Here is a 9,228-nt window from a genome sequence, read left to right as displayed (position 1 = left end):
CCTAAAATAGTGGTTGAATTTTGCCATAAACATGGTGAAGAATGAAATGAAAAAAAAATAAAGTTTAAGGTTTAAAACTAGAAATATGCAAAATTGATAATATTTGAATGGGAGATAAAATGATATTTTCATTATGTGCAATCCTCTCCTCAATCTAAAAAAGTATGAAAGATGTCAGACAAAGAAATTTTTGAAAAAGAAATTAGTCACATTATATTAAGGGTCCTTTAGATTGATTTAAGAAAAAAATATATTTTTAAAAGAAACTCATTTTTATTTAAACACTTTTGATAAAAATTTATTAAAATTTATTAAAATACAATTAAACAATTATTTTTTATGATTACCAAATATTCTAATTTCTTCTAAAATAATTTACTTTTTAAATTAAACACTCTGAAGAAATATTCGAAACACTTCCTAAAACTATTTTATGTTAAAAATTACAATTTCCCAAGTATAAGTTAATGCCCACCACCTGCCATAATGTGTGATTCAACTGTCTTTCAATGAATGTTTTTTTATTAAAAGTATAAGGCTCCTTGAATTGAATTGACTTGACAAAAAAGTGTTTTTTAAATAACTCATTTTTTATTAAAATATTTTTGATAAAAGGGATTAAAACACATTTGAACAACTATTTTATGTGATTGTCAAATACTCTAATTTCTTTTAAAATGACTTATTTTTTTAATTAAATACTTAAAAATATATTCTAAATAGATTTTAAGTTAACTAATTTAATTAATTGCAGTTGGACTGACTAATTGAATTAATTGCTGATGGTCCTTAACATTTTAAATGTTCACTTTCATTGAATAATTTAAAAGAATTAGAAAATAAAAATTAATTAAAAATAATTATTATTAGTTGAGTTTCACAGTTGTTTTATCGCTATTAAAAATAATTTTAAAATTCTACATCATAATTATTTGAAATTAATTAATAGACATTATGTCTAAGATTTAATTGGGTATTAAAAAATTGTACCTTGTTCCTAAACATAAAGTTTTTTCTTTAGTACAATAAAGAATGAAAATATCTTAACCACATACTTCTTAACCGTCATCATAAATATATATACTTATTTTTATACAACAATTTGAGCTTGAAGTCAGAGTGAGCATAGTTGTATACGAATTAGTGACCACTAGATCTATAATTTGAATCTCTTTATTTCAATTATATTTAAAAAAAAAATACTAAGAGGTGTAAAGTTGTGAATCTAATTTGGAAGGAAAGATTAGATGTCAATATTAAATAGAGAATGGCACTTGCAGTGCATGCTGAGATGAGTTGTGGTGTAGAATCTGGTCCAGCCAAGGGAGTTATTTGAACCGCAAAAAAAGTCTAAAGAGCGGAAAAGAAAGAGCATGCATGGCTTTCGGTTGCCAAGTTGAATCTTCCTCATCTATCACACGTTATGAACAAATTAATTTTTTTTTTTTTTTAAAAAAAAAAAACTTTTTCATCCCTAAATTTTGGGTTTAATTTCTATTTCATCCCTAAATTTTAAAATATTACCTATTTAGTTCTTAAATTTTGAGTTTTGTTTCAATTTAATCCCTAGATTTTAAAATATTACAATTTTACGTCTGATATTTGAGTTTTGTTTCAACTTGGACTATATGTTTCAAGAGTTATATTTTTAATCTTGATTTTTTCACTAAACTCTAATTTTTCATCTTTAGTGTTAATGTATTTTAATAAATTTAAAATAATTCAACCAGTTATAATTAGTTAAGTTTTACTGTTTTTCATTATTTTTAAAATTAAATCTAAAATCTCACTTCATAATTGTTTTCCATTAATTAACAGGCATGGACGTCAATGATTGAAAGTAAGTATTAATTGAAAAAAAATTGAGATAAAAAATGTTGAAATTCAGGGATCAAATTGAATCAAATTGTTTTATGTGTATTCCTCTCATGCTTTCCTTAATTAACAGCATTGACGTCAATGCTTTCCATTCAGGGATCAAATTGAATCAAATTGTTTTCCATTAATTGTTTTATGTGTATTCATAATTGTTTTCCATTATTCAGGGATCAAATTGAATCAAAATTGAAATCTTAAAGGTAAAATTGTTAAATTTTGAAACTTAGAAACTAAAATGAAACAAAAATCAACATTTAACTTGAGGACTAAAAGGAAAAAATCCGAAGATCAAATCAGCTAACTTATGAGATTATCAAACCAATAGAGATTATGTTTTTTTTTTTTTTTTAAAGAGAGAGAGAGATTAAGTTTTTATTTTTATTTTTTCAAGATTAACAAAAGTAGAATGAAAGCTCAAACTTTTAAAGAAATCGTGTATGTATTTCTTATTATATCGACACAATTAGGTATAGTTAAAAAATTATTCGAATTCTATTTTTATTTTTTAATCAAGTACGTTATTTACCTAAACTAATTGATTTTTTTGTTTATATTGGCAAGAAATTAATTCATAATGAAGTCAGACGCATTCCTCTCATGCAATGAGTCTCATTAATATAATGGTATGATAAATAACCAAATTGTATATATAACTTTTGTTTTTTTCTATAAACGCTCCCAATATTGGAATGCAATTCAATGCAGCTAGTTGATTCTCATCATGCCAAATATTGATACCCTTGAACTATAAACATTGTGGCTAATTTGTACAAATTATTCCCATGATTATGACTTAACAATTATTCTATAAAATTTTAATTTACTCAATATATCTTTCTTCAAGTTTTAGAAAATTGTTAAAAATAAAAGTATTATATCAAATCAAACAGTTTTTTTCCAGCTGATATATTAATAAAACATCATACATGTTATTGATTTTTTTTTTTAATACTTACTATTAACTACGTGAAAATGATGCAACCAAAAACAGAATACACATAAAATACTCTCAAAATTTTATAAGTTTAAAATACTTTTGAAATTTTTATAAAGAGTTAAAAATACTTTAAACCATTGTATTTTATGTCAGAAATAATTCTAAACTTTCGAAAGTTTCAAAAGTACCGTTAAATTTAAAGTAAAAAAGTTCAAATGAATTATTTTTGGGTAAAAATAATCTTAAACTTTTGAAATTTTTAGGGTATTTTAAAAATAAAATATCAATAGTTTCATAAAAAATAACAGTAATATCGTTTTCTTTAATATTTAAGGATATTTTTGAAATTTTTAAAAGTTAAATATTTTGGAAAGTAAAAGGTTTGAAGGATAATTTTTTTTTTATAATTTAACCATGAAGGGTTATGCATCAAAAATAGTAATTAACTTGACATGTTCCAATAATTTGACAAGGTTAAATGTTTCTTAAAAAAAAAAAAAAGAATTAAAAAAAGGGAAAAAGAAAAAGAAAAAGAAAAAGAAAAAGAAAGAACAGTTTTGAGCAGACAGAGGAGAAACGTTGGTTGAAGAGGACAATAACCCTAATTAGATGCAGAGAGGATATGGACAAAAAATTTGGGCAAACACTTCAAATATTGTTCCTGGAAATATGGCAAACTTCGGCGGTTTTATTGGGCCCTCCTTTTTTCTTCACATTATCTATGCATTTCATCCCACCAACCTTTGGACATTTCTTTCAAATTAATTATATTTATATATATATATTATATTTTTATATTCTTATTCTCCGGTCTTTAATTTAAGCTCAATTTGATAACTTTATTTTTTTTTTTCCTTTTTGATTTTTAAAAATGATACATATTTCATTATAGTTTTCAAATTTACTATGTAAACATTGTCAATCTTAATGCCAAATTCAAAAAACATACAAGATCCTAGTTCTTGAACATTAAAAAATTTATAAATTCAAAGATTAAAGTTTAGTGTTTTATTAGATAAAAGAATTAAATTTATGTTTAATAGACCAATTAATTTTTAATTTTTTTTAATTTATCATAAATATATTAGATACTAATAACTTTAGTCCCTAATGACTGAAGTTATTTAACCCTGAGTTGTTTAATGAAAAGATGATGAATTTGATTGTGGTTTTTTTTCTTCTTTTTTCTTTTTTTTATACAAGATTGTGAATGAAAGAATTGAATCTTAAATATTGAGGTTAAGAGTATAGATTTAGTTGAACTATACTAATATTGTCATTTAATGATGATAATTTGCTCATTAGGAAAACTCAAAGTACATTAATTTATATTATTTTTGTTAACTTCAACTATGAGGTGGCTCCTCTTTCCTTTCCTCTATTCTACTCTATTAGATAAATTTACAATTTCTTTTAAAAATCAATTAGAAATGAGAAAGGTAATTCAGGTATACAATAATATATATTTTTTAGTTCAAACCAACAAATTAGTTAACAAATTAATCGCCACATGATTTAGAACGTGTTTAATTTAATTTTTTAAGTATTTAATCCTGAAAATATATTATTTTAGAATAAATTTGAAATGTACGATAACCTCTCATAATAACTTTTATAAAAATGAGTGGTGTGATAATCACTATTGAAAAATATTTTTTTAATCCATCCAAAAATGTGTCTGAAGGACGGTTTTTAATGGTACTTATGAAATGGTCGAAATACAGAAAGAAAAGGACAATATTATTCTAAAAAGATGGGAAAAATTAATTGGAAGTAAAAAAAAAAATAAAGATAAAAAAACTTAGAAGATGAAGAACAAAACAACCAAGGATTAGAAAGGGTAAAAAATTTCAAAAGTGAGCACTCAAGAATGTGGAGATACCTCGAAAAATGTTAAAGCAGATTTGAAAAGTGACACTGACAGAGAGATGAAAATAAATATTTCTTAGAAAAACTATAAACGAATTAGGGAGGTTCAAAAACACTTCCCGTTAAAAAAAACTTTTGGTCCATATATTTTTATAAAAATAATATTTTGATTCATAAACTTTATTTTATAATAATTTGATCTCCATACTTGCCGTAACAATTTAATTCCTTAACTTTAGTAGATAATAATTTAGTTCTTATATTTTTAAATTTGTTATAATTTAGTTATTAACATAAAAAAATAATCAAAATTAAATGTCAATTTTTATTATTTTAAATTGTAGACTATGTATTTAGTATCTAATTAGATTATCGATTTATATATGCAAGAATATTTATTAAATTTTAACATTAATTTTTATCATAAAGATTAAATCGTTACAAATTATAAAGTATAAGGAATAAATTGTTATGTAGGAAAGTTCAAGAACTAAAATATTATAAAATTAAAAATATAGGAAGTAAATCATTATAAATTAAAATTTAAAAGCTAAATTGTTAGCTATATTAAGGTTTAGAAATTAAAAGTCATTTTTAACTAACAATTTTTATAATCTCGATTAAAAAAATATATATATATGTTTTTAACAATTTACTTTTCGTTTAACTTTTGGCGGATTCTGCAGCTGACAGCAAAATCAGTTTTGTTTCCCAAGGGAATTTCAAGATTTAGCTACCTTGTTCACCAAATGGGTCTTACTGAAAATGGTTTAGACCACATAAAAATAAGAATGAATAAGGAAAAAAAAAGTTCAATGAGAATTTCATTTTCTATTATTATTTTGAAACAAAGTCCAGTGAAATTTTGAAAAAAAAATCAAATGATCTATTTTGATGTTTAAACTTTATGTTAATTTTTTTAATCTGATCTTAATCCTTAAATTTTTATAAATCACTGTACATAAAATAAGGTCTTATTCAGAATTACTTTTCAAGGGATATAAACTAATAAGGTAGGAATTTTAACTATCTAACTTATAATAATTATCAATGAAAAACCATTGAAATAATTGGTTGCTTCGGTACTTTAATTAAATTTTATAACGATTTACTATTAGTTTAACTAATAGGAAATTTTCAAAATATAAAAAAAATAAATGAAACATTTACCTAAAATAACAAAATTTAATATTCTTTGATATGGACTAATAGAAGTATTAGTGTCATGATAGAAACTAATAGAAGTTTATTATTAATATAATGTGATAGTCTATCGGTATCTTCTGTAACTTTATTCTTTTCCTTTGAAATTACGATTTACTGAATACTTTTCTACTTCATTTCATAAATGATTATTTAACTGTACAGTTTTCATAAATTATTTTAAACCTATCACAGTTCCAAACTAAGAATTAAACCCAAAAACTTTTAAATTTAGATAATTATTAATCTTTTAAATAAATATTTGGACTATTAGACCCTGCATGCGTGGGACAACTGTAAGGCCACAACGAGAGGAAAAAAAACTCACATTTCCCCATAAAAGCACATTTCTGACCTCACTTTCAAACCGCCGTGAAATCTTATTTACATTTATTTTTAAAAAAGAAAAAGAAAAAAAACTCTTGTCGGCCCAAGATTCAAAGTATCGATATGATTGAAAATATCGACGTCTCGATTTTATAAAAATATCTTTATCAATGAAAATTTTAAATTTTTTTATTAAAATTCATAGAAATTGTTATAATTAGTTACTAAAATTTTGATTGTAACTAATTGAACTATAATTGACAAATTTTAATCATCATTTCTTTAAAGTAGGACAACATTTAAATGTATACCGTGAAATATCTGTGTAAATGTCGATACAATAGTAGAGATTTAAAAAATGATAAAATAATCACAAAATAATATCAAATATTAGTAATTAATTATGAAATATTTGCATATAAAATAATTGTAAATTGTTTATTACAAAAGGAAGTAAATACAAAAAATGAAAAATCATAACATTAAACTAACATAACATAACATGACAAGAATAGAAAAATCATAATATTAAACCTAAGAGGAATATTAAAAGTGTAATATTAAATATAACACAACATAATGGAAAAGAAAGAAGAAAAATGAAACTCTACAAATAGATAGAGTTTGAGAGAAAATGAGAGAAGTATTAGAGAATTGGCGTTAATTCAAGTTTGAGATGAAATGATGTAAAAGTTCAAAGAAAAATATTTGAATGAAATGTGTGATTTGTTAAAAATAAATATTTTTATGGTAAAAGGAAGAAAAAAAAACTTCCCTTGCACTTGGAAATTTCTTAGAAATAACACGTTTAAGTTTTCACTTTACAAAACTAGTACACTTTTTGAAAACTCGTAAAAATAATTTTTCTCGATATGCAAGATCGACCACCAAGAATTAGTTAAAAAAATCAATCTTTTCTAACTTATTTAGAGCCTCTTGATGCATTTTGCCCGATTAAACACTTAGATTTGCTAATATTTTTAATGTAATCTTCCAAAATCTTATACCAAATCTTATATTATTTTTAAATTTTCTTTAAATTTGGTTTTTTTACTAAATATTATATCAAATTATTATGTATTTTTTTCAAATCTTTAGTATAATTTATGTTTTCACAATTATATGAATTTCTAAAATTCTAAATGAGTTTTCCAATTGTCAAAATAGATTTTTCAAATTGATTCAACATTTTTAATTTTTGGAAAATATCATTTTTTCGAAAAAAATCGGTAATATTTTGGATATATATAGAATCTCGGTTTAATCATGCTCGAGATTCTACTGAGAAAGCTCAAATATATGAATTTCGGTGTTAATTATACATGAGATTTCACCGAGAAAGCTCAAATATATAGAATCTCGATATTATTTTGCCCGAGATTAACAACGAGATGTATATAATCTCGGTGTATAATCTAACGATATGTATCGAGCCCTAAACAATCGATAAGTTGGGAAAAGTTGATTTTTAACTAAACTTTTGTGTTTGATCTCGCTTGAGATGGATTGAGAAAAACTATTTTTACGAGTTTTAAATAAAGATGCTAGTTTTGTAAGGTAAAAACTTAAACATGCTATTTCTGACAACTTCCTCATGCACATTCCTTGAGCTAGCATAACTAATTTCTATTTAAAAAAATTCGAAATTTTGAAGTTTCAAGAAATTAGGGGAAAATCGAAATTCTCCCTACCGAAATTTCGAGTCTATCTAAATCTTGAAATTTTCAACTATGGTTAGTCCAACGTTTTGATTTTAGTTTCAATATTTGGTCCTTAAATTTTAAAATATTATAATTTTACATTTGAGATTTGACTTTTGTTTCAATTTAGTCTATAAGTTTCAAGATTTACACTTTTAACTTCGTTTTTCATTAAATAATCACTTTTAGTAATTGACATCAATGTCTACTAATTAGTCTAAATTATTTATGAAGTAGAATATTAAATTCATTTTCAATAGTGAAACTTAATTAATTATAGTTCTTTTAAATTAATTAATAAACATTAATATTAAAGATGGAAAGAGAGTTTTTAGTGAAAATTAAAGGTTAAAAGTTTATATTTTGAAATCAAGAGATCAAATAAAAATAAAACTTAAATTTTGTGGGTAAAATTGTAACCTTCTGTAATAGATAGATTAAATAGAAACTAAAATTTGTAGATGTCTAGAATTACAGATGTCCAACATATTTAAATAACTATGTTTTGTTTGTTTTCGGGAATGTCATAAATTTACATAATGTTCCAATAATGCCCTTATGACTATTTATTAACTTATAATTAATTAAATATAATTTAAACTTATAAAACATATTTATTTTTATTAATTTAATTTTCTTTTTAAATTAATATAATTTTATTATTTTTTCAAATAAATAATATATATTAATTTTATTTTTTTATAAAATAAATATTAATTTGAATTTGAATTTCTTTCTAAAAAACAACTACAATATACTCAAAAAGAGTAAAATACATAGTTCACAATGTTTATTTTAAGTATAAAATAAAAATAAAGAAGAGTGCACACACACACACACACATATATATATATATATATATGAAAAAAGAGGTTAGAAAAGTAAAAAGAGGATGTTCTCAACATCATAATCACAAAAATCCATGTTTCAGGAGGGCATCCAAAAACCCTAAGATGTCCTCCACACGGGCATCTTATATTACCGCAAAACAAATACGCCAGATAGCTACTCCATGAGAATTTTGGATTCCCACAAAATAAACGCCTCTAAATGTGTAACATTTTGAAATGGTAGACCTTTCAATGAGATGGAAAAATCACCTAGACATAATTATGGGAAGATTTGCTCAACCTTGGTGCACAATGAAGTACCAAATCTAATTTATTTTGTAATTATGATGCTTCTTGTATTACACTCAATTAGAAGGCTTTCCTCTAGCCTCTCTCTCTTTTTGTACTGACGTGACTTTGGGCTTTTTTGCCCTCTAATATACTCCTTTATCAATAATATCCTTTTGGATCGGGGCATGATGAG

This window comes from Benincasa hispida, chromosome 1 (genome assembly GCF_009727055.1).
Source record: "Benincasa hispida cultivar B227 chromosome 1, ASM972705v1, whole genome shotgun sequence".
Taxonomy (NCBI): domain Eukaryota; kingdom Viridiplantae; phylum Streptophyta; class Magnoliopsida; order Cucurbitales; family Cucurbitaceae; genus Benincasa; species Benincasa hispida.
Note: the sequence above shows the minus strand (reverse complement) of the source record.